Source organism: Felis catus, chromosome A2 (genome assembly GCF_018350175.1).
Source record: "Felis catus isolate Fca126 chromosome A2, F.catus_Fca126_mat1.0, whole genome shotgun sequence".
Taxonomy (NCBI): Eukaryota; Metazoa; Chordata; class Mammalia; order Carnivora; family Felidae; genus Felis; species Felis catus.
In genome coordinates, this window is record NC_058369.1 from 57,504,250 (window position 1) to 57,515,941 (window position 11,692).

Consider the following 11,692-nt stretch of genomic DNA (forward strand, 5'->3'; position numbering starts at 1 on the left):
GAAAAAAGTAAAAACAGAAAAAGGCAAAAAAAATTGGGAGAGAAAAGGAGTAGAGAAAAAGAAAAATGAAAATAAAAAAATAAACAAAATGAAAAAAAGAGAAGTCAAAAACAAACTAGCTAGGGTCAAAGGCCGACAGGTCACCAAAGCTTCCTGGGCTGTAAAGACCAAACACCCAGCCGAGCCAGGGTCTTATATAGACAGGTCTTGCCATGACTTCACAATGGGGCTTTGTGAGGGCACAGCAAGAAATGGGCCAATTATGCAATCATGGCTGGGGATGTCTGAGACCACAGTGGTTTCCTCACTTTTTATTCCCAAAACCCCTTTACTCAATAAAAAAAAAAAGACCCCCAATGGGCTTTTTGTTTGTTTGTGTGGGCTTTTCAAGATTGATATTTACTTTGTTAGAAATCAAAATCTATAAGATGGTTCAGTGGCCTTTTCACTTCAAGTTTAGAAAACTGTAATTTTGGCTTGTATAGACCTCGTAATGTCTACACTTAAAATACCCAGTTCCTGGTCTCAAAATGGTGCTACAACATATAAGGAAATGTTGTGTTGTGTAAAACACGATAAGGCTCATTATTAACATCTATAAAGCTCAGAGGAAGATTGCTTCTCATCATATTTTCACTGATAAGGTTGTGAGGAGATTTCTCATCAGAAACCTTGGAGGCTAGAAGGCATGGGTTGATGTGTTTAAAGCATTGAAGGAAAAAAGCTGTCAACCAAGAATCCTACATTTGGGAAAACTGTCCTTCAAAAATGAGGAAGAAATGAAGACATTCCCAGATCAACCAAAGCTGAAAGCCTTGCCCTGATGACTAGACCGGCCCTGCAGTGAAGGGGGTCCTTCAGGTTGAAATGAAAGGGCACTGAACAAGTAACTCGAAGCCTTCTGAAGAGATAATCTCCGGTAAAGGTAAACAGACAGACAATTATGAACGCTAGTACTGTTATGACTTTGGTCTGTAGCTCTACTTTTTGTTCTCTATGTTAAGAGACTGATATATTTAAAAACCTAATTATTCATCTATGCTTTTGGACACAAGATGCATAAAGATGTGATTTTGTGACATTAACAACTGACAGAAGGTGGGGTCAGGGCTGTAAAGTAGCTGAGTTTTCATGTGTTATTGAGGTTAAGCTGGTATAAATTGATACTACAATGTTGTAACTTTAGGATGTTAAAAGCAATCCCATGGTAACCACACACAACCACACACACACACACACACACACACGCCACAGAACATACACAAAAGGAAATGAGAAGGGAATTAAAATGTTTCACTACAAAAAAAAAATCAACTAAATGCAAAAGAAGATAGTCATGCAGAAAATTTGAGACAGAAAGCAATTAAGGCATATAGAAAACAAAGAGCAAACCACAGAAGGAATTCCTTCCTTATCAGTAATGACTTTAAATGTAAGCAGATTAAACAGATTAGTGAAATGGATAAAAACATAGGATCCAACTCTCTGTTACCTACAAGGGACTCAGATCCAAAGACACAAAAAAGGTGAACGTGAAAGGAAGGAAAAAGATAATCCATGCAAATAGTAGCCAAAAGAAAGGGTGGAGTGGCTGTAATAATACCAGACAGAACAGACGTTAAATCGGAAAATGTTACAAGAGACAAAGAAGGACATTTTATATGAATTAAGAGGTTCAGTACAGCAAGAAGAAAAGATGATAAACATTTACACACATAATGAGAGGCCATTATCGACAGAACTGAAGGGAAAAATAGTTCTATAATAATCGTTGGAGCCTTCCATATCCCACTGTCAATAACGGACAGGACAACCAGACAGAAGGTAAGTAAGGACACAGAGGATTTGAAGAACACCATAGCCCAGCCAGATCTAACAGACGGGCACGGGACCCCACCCAACAATAACGGCACGCGGGACCTTCTCTGAGACAGTCTTTGCATTAGGTCACGAGTTAAGTCTCAGTAGATTTCACAAGATAGATATCATACAAAGTATCTTTTCCAACCACAAGAAGATGAAGTCAGAAATGGGTAACAGAAGGAAGAGTGGAAAATTTAAAAAGCTGTGAAAACTGAAAACACACTCTCAAAGAACCAATGTGTCGAAGAAGAAATCACAGTGGAATGCGAACATACGTAGAGGTGAAGGGAAATGAAACACGACGCGTCAAAACTCCTGGAAAACAACAAAGCAGTGGCGAGGGGGAAATTTATAGCTGTAAACGCTCACAGTAAACATCAAGACAGATCTTAAATCAACACCATAGACGTGCAACTTAAGAAACTAGAAAAAGCCAAAGGTAGCAAAGGGAAGGACATAATAAAGATTAGAGCGGAGATAAATGAAACAGAGGCTAGAAAAACGAAAGAGATAATCAATGGACCCAAGAGCTGGTCCTTTGAAAACACCAAACTGCTAGCCGGATTGCCGGTGGAGGCAGAGAAGACTCAATGACTGCATTGCCACTGACTCCTTACAGACGTAGGAAGGGTTAGAGTGCTATCAACAAGTGTATTCCAGCTAATTGGAGAATCCAGATACAATGGACCAATTTCTAGACCTAGAAAACCTACCAAGACTAAATCACAAAGAAAGAGAAAATCGGAAGAGATTCGTACATAACTAGGGAGGAGCCTGAGGCTGTAATCGAAGATCACTTGACCAAAAAAAGCCCCGGATCTGACAGCCTCACTGGTGAATTCTACCAAACATTGGAAGAATTGACACCAATCTTCTCAAACTCTTCCAAAAAATTCAGGAAAGAACACTTCCTAACTAGTTCTATCAGGCCGCCATTGCTTTGATGCACCCTAAATATCTCTGGGCCACCTTCCAGACAGTCACCAGAGGAGTTTTCTAAAATATCCAGCCAGATGAGTTATTTTCTCAGCGACAAAAGAGACCTTTCTCTGGTCTGTGGAAAGAGAGGACCAGCAGTGTCTCCAGAATCAGGCTGAACATCTATGGACCTCTTCTGAGAGCCTCCGTCCACAACGGATGGGCCACACCGCAGACTGGACACAGCTGAAGCGGGGCAGGGGGTGGGGTGGGGAGGGGAGAATTCACGGAGGTAACCTGGGCTTCAATTGGTCTGTCAGCTGCTTTGACTGCTTTGGGCATCTTTGAATACAACAAGCCATGTCCTCGTTGGACACTGGGAAAGGACAATCTATCTGCACATCCAGCCCTATGGGCTGGAGTCTCCCAAACGAGGCCATCGTTTGTTTTGGCAACTCTGCTCCACCACAACATTCATCAGACTCCTGAGAAAGACGACCGATGAAGGGATCCATAAATGGTAAGACCATCTCGCACTTAGCTGTGTTTGGTAAAAGGGAGATATTAGGAAACTGGGCCTTTAAGGTTTTGCTTGCACCCTGTTTGTGGAATGGTACGTGTGTCTATGTATGTTGTAAATGTGAGATAGTTTCTCTACCTCCGGGTGGTGGTTGTGAAAATTAATTTGTAAAAGTGCTCTACTTAGCTGGTTTGAAGGCAAGTGCTTGTAAGAACTGGGTGTTCTAGGGGCGCCTGGGTGGCTCGCTCGGTTAAGCGTCTGACTTCAGCCCAGGTCATGATCTTGTGGTCTGTGGGTTCGAGCCCCACGTAGGGCTCTGTGCTGAGGGCTCAGAGACTGGAGCCTGCTTGAGATTCTGTGTCTCCCTCTCTCTCTAATCCTCCCCCATTCACGCTCTGTCTCTGTCTGTCTGTCTCTCTCTCTCAAAAGTAAATAAACTTAAAAAAATTAAAAGAAAAAAAAAGAACTGGGCGTTCTAAAACTCAGAAAGATAGAAACTAACCCCAGGTGTCTTTCAAGTTCAAGTGATCTTGGAAAATATTTGGTACGAAAGCTAATGTAACGTTGTTTGTTTAGTTAAAATGGACATAAGTCTTTAGAATTGCCAACATTAAATGTGATAGTTTCACTCTGCTTGTGTTTACTGTAAGTCAAACCAGCTGTTGGCGTTGTGACTGTCACAAAATGTGATGGAAAAGAGAAAGACGTTAGAGCCCTGTCCAATGGCTTCTGAAGCTTTACGGGCAAGCGAAGGACAGACAGACAGATGTAAATAATTTTAACAAATGTAATTAAGGCTACTTGACCAAATAAGGGAAAAAATTCTGTATTTAGTGAAAGTGAGACTGGTTATTCAAAGAGGGAAAACTTGGGGTACCTGGGTGGCTCAGTCTGTTGAGCATCCCGCTCCTGACCTCTGCGCAAGTCATAATCCCAGAGTTGTGGGATTGAGCCCCGTGTCAGGCTCCAAGTGGAGCCTGCTTGAGATTCTCTCTCTGTGTGTCTCTCTGTGTCTCTCTCTCCCCCCCTCCCCCGCTTGTGCTCTCTCTCTCTCTCAAACAAAATTAAAAAAAAAACAAAGAGGGGAAAACGTAGGACAAAATCTGAAGGAATGCGAAAGGGAAAATTGCAGAAGGTTTGCGAGAAGGGAATCTTTCGAAAGAAATGCTATGCATGGTCGGGGCCGAGATTCTGGAGTATCGCATGTAAGAAACAAGTTTATGAGGGCAGCGATCGACCCCCGGGGAAGAGAAGGGGGAGGCAGAGAACGATGTCAGGCAGAAGTTGAGCAGTGACACTTCAACGGAAGCCTTAGCCGACTCTCTGAGCCGTCCCGAAAGTTGGACTGCCCTTCGGAAGCATCCAAACTTAGGTGGAAGGGGCTGGCTCTTCGTAAGCGTCTTTGGATGTGACCACCTGGGCAGCGGGCAATGCCCTTGGCAAGGCCGCTGCCTACAGTCACGGCGATCCCTGATGATGTCTGAGCGTCGAAGGCTGTAGGCAGCATTGCTATGGCTGGGAGACCTGGGTTCCTGCCGGACATTCTGGTCAGCACATCCCAACACCCGCCACAAGAACTCAGACCCATGCAGTGCCCTGGATGTCCTTGTCCAAATAAGTATGTATCAACGTGGGAGGTGACACGGAGGAAGAAAGAAGGGACTGCATATCTTTTAAAAAATTCATCTTGTTGCAACGAATGAGTTTTAATATCCAAAGTACAACGGTATAAGACTGGAATTTGGGTTTTCTCGCTGTTCATGTGACAGAGGCTTCTTAGATGATGGGTCTAAATTATCAACAGAGGTTTTTCTTTATCTTTAAGCTGCCTAGAAAAACAAAGTTTCTATGTCTTGTCTCTGTTAGGTCTTTGCTTCCTTAAGAAAGTTGAATCTGCTCAGTGTTAAGAGAGCTAAGGTTTGCTCACAGCTCCATTTACCTTGCTGTCTGCATTTACCTTGAGAATCTCTTCTTGCCATCCCGGCTAAATAAGTATCCTGTTTTGTAGTGATCTGTAATCCTATTTAGGCACGTGTTTTGAAACCTTCTGGTATTTCACCAACTTCCAAAAACCCAGCTTGTGAATGGAAGTCTTTTTGACGAATTAGGCTTATTCCCTGGTGTGTCAAATGACATGGGAGGCATCATCAAATAAGCGATGAGGAACCTTCTTAGGCTTTGTTGTATGGGTGATTGCTCTAAGTGTCCTAGAGATTTTATAAGATTCCTAAGGGTTTGATATGTCCTGGTATAGCGTCATCGCTTGTACTACTAACCACTGAAGTAGCGTGTGTCACAGAATCTCCTTGCCAGCTGCACTGCATTGACAAATACAGCTCTCTGATCCCTTCAGGATCATAAAGCTAAGCTTAGTAAGAAGTCCCAGAACTAATGGGGAAACTGCTTTCAAACAGACCCTTGTGTAAACATTGCTGGTCCTCTAATGTTTGCTCTTCTAAATTTAAGTCTGCCTATGACATTTGGCAGACGCTTGGTAAATAATTTCTTCATACACAGATAGGAAACATTTATCCCTTTCTCCCTACGTGGTATCACCAGAATTCAAAACTCTCAGGGAGTATTCTCCTACTTTCACGGCAGTGTATTTATTTGCAGAAGTTCGATACGAATCCGTTCTCCTTGCAACAGGACGCCACTGGAAACATTGGTCATGTTGCCAAGGCTTTGACTGGAATGTCATAGTTGAGGGAGATATGCCTAGACTCAGCTACAATCAGAGAGCTTTAAGGAGCTAATTAAGGTTGACTTTGCCGAGCCAATGAAGCCCCTTGGAAAACTGGCCTCGTACCTTGCTTACAAAGTTTCCAGCAGCCCTACCAGGTGAATAAGGAAGGTCGTCACTTCCTGGCAGGTGCAGGAACCTCAGGGTATTTGGGGGATCTCGAGAAGAGAGGGAGCCACCCACACCTATAGGTATGGCAGGCAAAGGCTGATGGCCAGTATTTGGCTTGGCTTCTTTAGCCTGACAAGGCTGTTAAAAGTTCAATCTGACATTCCTTACGAAAAGTTCCAGCGAAGCAGATTGAAAAAACCCAACACCTATATGACCAATCACCGTTGTGATGGCGCTTGTGTAAACAGGCCCAGCTTCAACTGGACAATTTCACAAACAAACGTGTCCTAATCTGGCTCTCTTTGGTGGAGATGAGGGTGGTTTCAGAGAGAGAGATTGTTCCAGTAACACACCTGTGAAAATGTAAGATCATGGTTCCGATGAGCCGTCTGGGAGGCTTCGTTGGTTGTCTATACACCTGGGCTGGGTCCTGACTTCTTCTGGTTTCCTTGAATATCTGACCCTGACTCTCCAAACTAAGGTTTCCAGTTTTCTCCCACCGTGTGGACTGGAAGCCCTGAGAACGAACACTGCTTTTCCCTGAAGCCCCGCAAACCGAAGCCAGGCCAGCCGAGGTACACGTGAGAGAAAAGTGGCCCGGTGATCTAAGGGCCACTCAGAAAGATCGCCAGAGACACACGGAGAGCTGAACAAGCTGATCGCAGCCATCCCGACTGGACAAGCTGCCATCGGAGCATCCAGACGTGGACGTGTTCACGGATGGGGACAGTGTCACGGGTCAAAGACAAGGAAGAGCTGGGTGCAGTGGTGACCCATCAGCTACCGTCCGCTGCGGAAGACGCCACAAAGTGGACCGACTGCCCAAGGGAACCATGCTGGCAGCCCGTCAAAGACTCCAAGACCCTCTGGAAGAGCTCTCGTGCCAAAGATAGACTTAACTACATATCAACCCCAACGTCCCTTGGAGGACCAAAGAGGAGTTAAGTAAGGAGTGGGGGTTTGGACACCGTGCTGGCCTTGACACCGGCTGGAAATAGAAGGAATCCTTACCCTAGAGCATCTGATGAAAGAAATAATTAGCCACATTCCTCGAAGCACCCGTTATGGGAAAGATGCCCCTCTCCAGTGGATCCAGAAGTATACTGCGGGCTCCGATTTCAGCGAAATGCTACAAAAGGCAACGCTTGTGCTAAAAACAACCCTAAGACTGGGTGCCCACAAGTTCTCAAGGGTATACAACTGAGACGCCCCAAACCTGGGGAAGACCGGCACGCAGCCTTTCCCAGAATGCAAAGAACAATGGGAAATTCTCGGGGTTTGCTTGTATCTGCAGACACCTTTATCAACGGGGTTGAGGTTCCTCCCTGCTGTTCAGAGAAGGCCTCGGGAGTGGTCAAAATGCTTTGAAGCGAGATCATTTCTAGGTTTGGACTGCCGCTAATAATTCAGAGTGACAATGGAGTGACAACCACAGCGTCCAAGGCCTTGGGCATTCAGTGGAAATCACACGCTTCCTGGAGACACCGAGAGAGTGGAAAAAGGGAAAAAAATGAACTTTGGCAAAGCTCTGCCAAGAAACCCACTTCACTTGGGAACAACCCGTGCCATCTGCCCTGCTTTGGGAAAGAGTGGTCCCTAGAAGAGGGCTTGGTTTAAGCCCCTGTGGAATGTCATATGCAAGACTTTCTATGTTCTTTCGTGACCTAGGAGGTGCTGGCGGGGCTCCCACCAGCGATTTGGATACATCCAGGGCCTGCGTTTGCTTCCGGCAGGCGGATGTACCTCACAGATGTGTCTTCACGCTGCCTGAATCCCTTGGTGACATCCAAAGGTGTCACTAAAGATGTCACTAAAGACCTGAAGAGCGGGAGCCCAGAGGACCAGCTCCAGCCTCACTGGACAGGTCAGACCCTGTGAGGTGCCGTTGACCCCCCACTCCCCGGAGACTACAGGGAATTGAGCCGTGGATTCACACTTGAATGACAAGAATCCACAGGTTCCCTACACCTGTCAGCAGGGAGGAGGTCGAAAGGGACCCGGCTCAGACCAGTGAGCCTCTGCCGGACCTGAACCTCCGACGCGGGGGAACTGGTCCAAGGGAATCAAGCCACGAGGACAACATGCTGCCTGTTGTTCTCTAGTACCCCTAAAGCCCTAGACACAACATGGTACAGGAACTATTGACCAAAGTACAAAAATCCCGGTAATGCAGGACATTCCTTTCCACCCCAAAGTTTCCCCTTGTCTAACCCCAGTCTCCACCCCACCTCAGCAGGAAGTAACGGCCGCGGCCGGGTGGTGGTCCCAATACCCACAAGAATGAGGACGGGTCAAAAGACCCTGGGGACTGAAAAGGGTAACCAAAGGGCTAGCAGCCGCAACTCTGTACCCTGACCTTTTTCCTTCGCCACTAAGTACCCCTGACTCTCCTCCTCTAGGGAGGTGGATGTGAGGCTCGCCCTCCTGCCTCTGGGATAAACACTTGCTTTGCTTTATACCCCGTGTCTCAGTGATGGTCTTTATGCGCATCAGGCAGATGAACTCGGGTCCACTACATACGGCAGGCACTCAGTAAAGACCGCTGAACCCACGTGGACTCTGACGCTTGGAGAGTTCAGTGTCTGGTCCGTGGTGACACAGGGTAGGACGAGGAGAAGGGTTTGATTTCAGAACTGTAGTGCCTCTACTCCCATCCACAGTGCTAAGAAGTTTCTGCTCTCCTCCCAAGGCCACCTGCTCAGCCCTCGGCACGCACAGCACCTCCGTGGCCCCGGCCCCTGTCCCTGCTTTGGAGCCAGCTCCCCATTCCGACCTGGAGGTGACAGACAGCTCAGCCCTGTTTACCCAGCTCCACCAACATCCCAGCCTCATCTGCCAACTTTGGCAATTCTCATACCACCTCGCACACAAAATAAATCGCACGCTCCCATTTTGGGTTTGGGGGGAGAAAAGGCCCAGTCAGTTAATTACAAAGGCTGCCTCGCCTTGGCACGGGGTGGTGGGAGACGTTCACAGGAAAACGGATTAATTTGGACTCATTGCTTTCCCTTCCACGTCGTCGTTCCAATGAAGACAACACTTGTAACCAAGCCCACCTTCTCCAGAAGCAGCCCCCACACTCCCCAAACAAGCAGTCCTCAGGTTTCACTGGCTGGCTGCTCAGGGTCCCGAGAAGCTTGCTGGGACCTCTGGAAAATGCCAGTCAGGGTTTTAGGATTCTTGTGCCAGGGGTGGGGGGTGGGGGGATCCAGGGGAACTGCTTGGTTCGGTGTTTCTGAGCTCACACTGGTGAGCTGGGCACAGCCGAATACTGGACGCTGGCCTGCTTGGACAGAGGCTGGGTGTCCAGGCTGCCTGCTGGAATCACGCGGGAAGGGGGCAAAATTCAGAGTCTCGGGCCCCGCCCCCCGACCCTACCGAGTCAGACATGTCAAGGACAGGGCCTGGAAATCTGTACTTTCCACAGGCACCAAGGACAGGACCTGGAAAGGCTTTGGGTGGGAAGTCTCAGATCTGCATTTGAAAGCCGTGTTGTCTAGGGAAGCTGTTCAGCATTTCTCTACCCCAGTCTCCCAGAGCTCAAACACTGGGGCGCACCATAACCCTCTTGAACGGGTGGGGTTGGTTGTACAGGTGCGGTGAGGCCCTGACCCACGGCGGACACTCATTACGTGGTACTGATTCCTATCAGTGAACATGACTGAGCTCGTTTCAAGGGGTTGATGAGAAGCAAAAGGTGATGCTTTGGTGCTGCGGAAAGTCCTTGTGCCTTAACTACAGCATCAGCACTGGCCCCGGGCCCTCCACGCAGCTAATCATTCCTTCAGACTCCAAACTCTGCATCACTCTTCTTGTCCCACCTCCCCCCGCCACCCCCACCCCGAACCCCCTGAAACCAGTAAATCATTATCATTAGAAGGTTCAAAGTTGGGAGGGGCGCCTGGGTGGCGCAGTCGGTTAAGCGTCCGACTTCAGCCAGGTCACGATCTCGCGGTCCGTGAGTTCGAGCCCCGCGTCAGGCTCTGGGCTGATGGCTCAGAGCCTGGAGCCTGTTTCCCGATTCTGTGTCTCCCTCTCTCTCTGCCCCTCCTCCGTTCATGCTCTGTCTCTCTGTGTTCCAAAAATAAATAAAAACGTTGAAAAAAAAAATTTAGAAGGTTCAAAGTTGGGAGCCTCCACAGGCTCCTTCGGAATGGAGTGAAAACCAGACACATACCCCCCGGGAACAAGGGTGCCAAGTCCTAGGTCTGCAACATGGTCAAAACCGACTTGTTTCGTTTGTGGAAAATGAATACATCTGAGTTTGCACCTGTCTCGGCGGGGGGAAAGTAGCGCGCGCGCCATCGCAAACAGGCGTCTCCTGGCAAAACCCGTTCCCTGCTGCTCGTGGAGGCTCAGACTGCCTGAAAGGCTGCAGCCTTCAAAACCTGTTTCATGCGGTTTGTCCATTTTTGGGCTGTTTCAGCTGTCCCATTCTGTTGGAAGCCTGGTTTTGCACATCAAATGGGTTGTGTTTCTCCAGCAAATTTCAAGGAACGCCAGGGGATCCTGGAACTGGATCCCACATTACAAGCAGATGCTCCCTTCACACCTGAATCTCCTCCCCATGACCCCAGAAAGTGTGGGTCACCCCTCTGCTTTCGAATACAAAACAGGAAGGGCGTTGGAGCTCTTTCTAGAGATGAGAAAATGACACGTGTTTCTCTTGATGTCAACATTGCCGTGGCCAATGAACTTGCAGTGCAGGGGTAACACTCGGAATGTCTAACCAGATGGGCCCTTTAGCACCTGTTGTGCCCAGAGGGCTGTGGCAATGGAGGAAAGGCTGGGAGAGCCGTCCTAGCTGGCCAGCAGCCTTGCAACGGCCTCCCACTCTGTCCAGGCTGTTGCAAGCACCGATTCAGAACATGTACCCAGATGATGGAGCTGGAATTTGCGGGAAGCTAACTTCCTGTCCGTGTGCAATGTCTCAGGCAGCGATGAGCCCCCATCCCTGGGAAGGTGCAAGCAGGAGCTGATCCTCCAGCAGGGACGTAACAGGAATGCTGAACTACACGGTGCCCTCTGCCTCTTCCATGTGGTACAGCTCTCACGACCACGTGCCGGGAGTGAGAATCCCACTTCATGGACTCACAGACCCTTCTCCCTTCTGGAGTGCATTCCCACAGAAATGCCGTGCACAGACCTGCGGCACCTCCCTGCATCGTCCCCGTGGTCCTGGGTGGCTACCATCCACGCCAGGCCTGGCACACGCTGCCTCACTGCGGGGACTGGGCCACGCCTCACTCAGTCCGTGACATAACTGGCCGCTTCTGAGAAGGCGCTGTACCGAGTCACAAGGGTTAGCAAACTAGTTCAAGGTAATTTATGACCCTGGGATGCTCGGGTTTCTAAATACAACAGACCACTACAAACTGCAAAAGCTTCAAGCTCTCTCCCCAAGGGAGACGGCCCGGCCCAGCCCGGGGCAATGGTGCTGACGCCAGGTGGGCAGGACGAGCTGGCACACTCACAAGCCTGGCTGGCTTAACTCACTATGAGCCCCAGGGAGGCACTCCTGGAGGCCTCGTGAAGAC

The 11,692-nt window shown here is 48.3% G+C and overlaps 1 protein-coding gene and 1 long non-coding RNA gene across 2 annotated transcripts in view; one reads left to right on the forward strand and one right to left on the reverse strand.

Moving 5' to 3' along the window:
- LOC123383782 (MAP/microtubule affinity-regulating kinase 3-like) overlaps window positions 1-11,692 on the reverse strand; it is a 154,167-nt gene that overhangs the window by 101,937 nt on the left and 40,538 nt on the right. The gene's annotated exons all lie outside the window — the stretch shown is intronic.
- On the forward strand, window positions 42-8,613 carry LOC109496692. Its single transcript, XR_006594001.1, has 2 exons — window positions 42-3,301; window positions 5,918-8,613. It is a non-coding gene; the product is annotated as an uncharacterized LOC109496692 (long non-coding RNA).